This window comes from Gallus gallus, chromosome 3 (genome assembly GCF_016699485.2).
Source record: "Gallus gallus isolate bGalGal1 chromosome 3, bGalGal1.mat.broiler.GRCg7b, whole genome shotgun sequence".
Classification (NCBI taxonomy): domain Eukaryota; kingdom Metazoa; phylum Chordata; class Aves; order Galliformes; family Phasianidae; genus Gallus; species Gallus gallus.
Genome location: NC_052534.1, coordinates 71,761,683 through 71,765,624, shown reverse-complemented (window position 1 = coordinate 71,765,624; position 3,942 = coordinate 71,761,683). Strand labels below are relative to the sequence as shown.

At 39.8% G+C, this 3,942-nt stretch overlaps 1 non-coding gene across 1 annotated transcript; it reads left to right on the top strand.

Annotated features, from left to right (window-relative positions):
* The first annotated feature begins 2,435 nt into the window (after nucleotides 1-2,435).
* Nucleotides 2,436-2,492, top strand: MIR12262 (microRNA mir-12262). Its single transcript, NR_162027.1, has one exon. It is a non-coding gene; the product is annotated as a microRNA mir-12262 (primary transcript).
* The last annotated feature ends 1,450 nt before the right edge of the window (nucleotides 2,493-3,942 follow it).

Here is a 3,942-nt window from a genome sequence, read left to right as displayed (position 1 = left end):
CTGGAAATTATCAAATAAAATGAGCTTCTTATTAATCCCTTGGTTGTTTAATATTTTACCTTCCTTACTTTCTTCACTGGTCTTTTCTGGGTCTGTTCAGCTTTGAGAAGAGTAAGAGAGGATCTTATTAGTGTTTATAAATATCTTAAGTATGGAAGTCAAAGGGACATGGCCAACCTCTTTTCAGTGGCCTGTGTGAACAGAACAAGCAGAAATGGCCATAAAATGGAGCACAGGAAGTTCCACACCAATATGTGAAGGAACTTCTTCACAGTAAGGGTGACAGAACACTAGAACAGGCTGCCCAGGGAGGTTGTGGATTCTCCTTCTCAGAAGATATTCAAGACCTGCCTGGATGCCTACCTGGGCCGCCTGTTGTAGGGAGACTGCTTTGCGGGGGAGTTAGACTTGATGATCTCTTGAGGTCCCTTCCAACCCCTACAGTTCTGTGATTCTGTGATTCTGTGATGTTGTGATTCTGTGTCTCTCATTGAAGTCAGGTAGAGTCTTTCCAGGGGTTTCTAGGGGTTAGATAGCTTCCCAGGTGAGATGATAATCCAGGAGATGGAAGAAGAGACACACAGCAACTGCAGGTCACAGAAAAAAAGAGGTGAATTGCCCTGTTGTTTCTTGGGATTTTCTGTCTAAGTGATTCTCAGCATTACATATATACTCTGAAGCTAGTGTGTCAATATCATGAATCCATTTGGCTTTCACTGTAGTGGCTGCAATCATCAGAACGATTAGTATTCATATAGATATCGATGATGTTCCATTACAATTTATTATTAGCTAATGAACACCTATATTAGACTCATACTACACTCATTTTAAAAACTACTTATAAGGGCTAGCCATGAAAATCAGTGGCAGCCAAGTTCTGTGCCTCAAATTAATTCTCTGCTTCCTGCAAGCCTTCCTGCTGGGAGTGGAAATCTTCATCCCTGTAAAATAGCTGCTAGGTGATGGAGAGACTACAGCTCTGCTTTGGGGCCAAAAGTGATGCAAAGCCCACTCAGATTTTGCCTTGGGTTCTTTGCTCAGTCACACAGTGCCAGCCCAATGGCCCTGTCTCTGCATGTAGTGAGGCAGATGAGGGAGCTGTTTGCCAGGAGAAGGGACCAGCAGGACATTCATTTTGTGCAAGCAGTTCTCCCAGGCAAACTGAGATGCAAGCTGTTCTTCTCACTCTGTATCCAGCCCAGGTCTGGCTGCCGTGCCTTTGCTGTTGTAGGAGTCAGGCTGTCACTCCAGTAAAGAAAGCTGCCTCCAAAAAAAGTTGCTGAATTTTCCCTAATCATGGAGCTACCTGACTAATAGCAGACTTTTTTCTCAAGGAAAGCAAAGATCTTGCAAGTCAGGTGCTCAGCACTCCTTAACCTTTGAGTGATGAACTGACAGCTGTCCTTTTGCTAGAGCTTGAAAACCAATAACAGAAGGCACATTTCTTGATTGTTTTTCTAAATAAACCCTCAATTCAGATTCACTACCCTGTATTTATTTGTTCTTCGTGTATTTATTTTTGTTTAGGTTTTTTTGTTTTCTTTTCTTTTGTTTTGTTTTTTGCCCTGAGCATCTATCTTTCTGTTCATTGGATTCTTGCAGAGTCTATTTCTGGCAGCATTTCTGAATGGAAGTATAGTCAGCAAATTGTCAAGAAGATGCATATTTAATTTTTATCAAAATGAATTGGAGAATAATATGTGATGTTTACATATCACTTCTGACACACAAATCATGGTGTGTATATCTGCTAATACTGCATAGAAATAATTTCGCATGAAATTAGTAATGCTCAGAAATTATGACAGTGAAAATATCAGTGAGCTCAGTTGTTCTGCACTTCTAGTTGCAGTTTTGCTTTGCTTCCACCACATCAGGTACTGATTATCTCTAGCCAAAATTCGGGCTTTTCAGAGGCTTTGTTATTTCCAGGGGAGGTCCTACTGACTCCCTCTCTTCCCTAGTATCCCCTTCTGTACTCCACTTACTCATATACTGTAGTGTTGTTCCAGCTGTTAACTATTTACTATGGTTTAGCATCATGATTTTATCCTTTTGAGCAGGTCTTCATTTGCCTTTGAAATATTTCTGCCCTTCATTTCTCATTGAAAACAATTAAATGCTCTTATGTATCTTTGCTGCCAAAACAATCTCCCTTCAGATCAGTAGAATCATAGGATCCTTAGAGTTGGAGGTGACCACTGAAGGCTATCTAGCCCAACTTCCTTGCAATGAACAGAGACATCCACAGCCAGATCAGGTTGTCCAGGAGCTTATCCAGCCTTGCACTGAAAGTATCCAGGGATGGGGTATCAACCACATCACTAGGCAACCTGTTCCAGTGCCTTGCCATCCTCACTGTAAAAGATTTTTGCCTTATATCTAACCTAAACCTACCCTCTTTGAGCTTGAAACCACCTCCTCTTGTTCTCTTGTCACAGACCCTGCTAAAGAGTCTGTCCCCTTCTTTAGCAGGGTCTGTGGTGATAGAACAAAGGGAAAATAGGTTTTGTATGTTTAAAATAATCTATACCTGTTAGCCCATCCTCTTGCTCTACCTTTTTCACTATTTTCTCCTTATCTTCAGTTCTAAGGTTTGACATTTTGTTAATTAATGTTGTGTCCAACTTCTTTTACCATAATTGTTGGAGCATTTCATTGTTTTTCTCCAAAAAAAATTTCCCAGATCCCATCTGTTTGAAATATAACTTCTCATGTCTATCTGGATTATCACCCCGACCATACCAATTATCTCTATTTCTACTGTTCAGTAAAATGTAAGCTGCCTTCCAGACGGTTCAGAATCCTCACTTCTAAGTCAGTTCTCCTCCCATCATCTTTGCTTTTCCACCTTCATTCCTCCTTACTTGTGTTTCAGCCACCTCCGTGCTTTCCGCGCCTTCTTATACCATGGAATAACACCTCAGAGCAGATCCTCAAGGCTGCAACTCAAATTCCAGATTCTGATATCTCCTGTAATACCAACTAAAAGTCTTTAGGACCAACACTGAGGTAAATACAATTTGAAATTTGTTGTGAATTAGCAGGGGAAGATATAACATTGTTGTCTTTATATTGTGACTCATTGTGATACCACCTCAGAAGGAAACTTCTTTGTTTAAGGGATCATGTCTCCATCAGACATTTGGACAACACCTAGCACACTGTAGGTGTCAGTGGAATACAGTAATAATGGTAATAATAACAATGCCCAGAAAACTTCAGTAAGAACCTCAGGTATCCCTCAAGTTTGGTATTGATCCATGTAAAGGATTGCTGTGTCATGCACTTACATGAAAGGCCAGATTTAAATCCTCTGAAAAGCCACAGAAGAGCTCACATTACATTTCCAAAAAGAATCTTGATTAAACGTGAATTTAGTTTATGGTCTGCAGGGTACATATTTAAAACACATAGGATCTTTTAATCATGACTTGGACCCTTTTGTATGGTTGAATCCTTGCTTTTTGTTAGGTGCTATTGACACACATTGTTCACTGGTGCATTGTGATTTAATGCCAGGTGACCATAATCCTTGCATGCAAATGATTATTTACAAAACTTATTTGATTTTTTTTTAAGGATGTATCATGTTTCCTCCAATTCCATCTCTATTTAGATGGCATTCTAAAAGCTTAACTCCTTTCATTCTTTAATTTTTTGCTCAGGTTATGTCAGAAGATGTAATAATTTATAAGCAGTTTTGCTTTTGGTTTTAAACAGATAACTGTTCTTTCTAAAATATTATGACATTAAGACCATAGCAACTTCAAACATTTCAGTGTTTGCTTCAAGGCATGAGGAGACAGTGACACAGCTCATTTCCTCTGCTGAGCTCTTTTTGCTGCCTTGTACAACACTTATTTCAAAGCACGCCACAGCTTAGAACTGTCGTGATCCCCATTAATATAAAATCATTGACCTCTGCTCCCGCTGGTG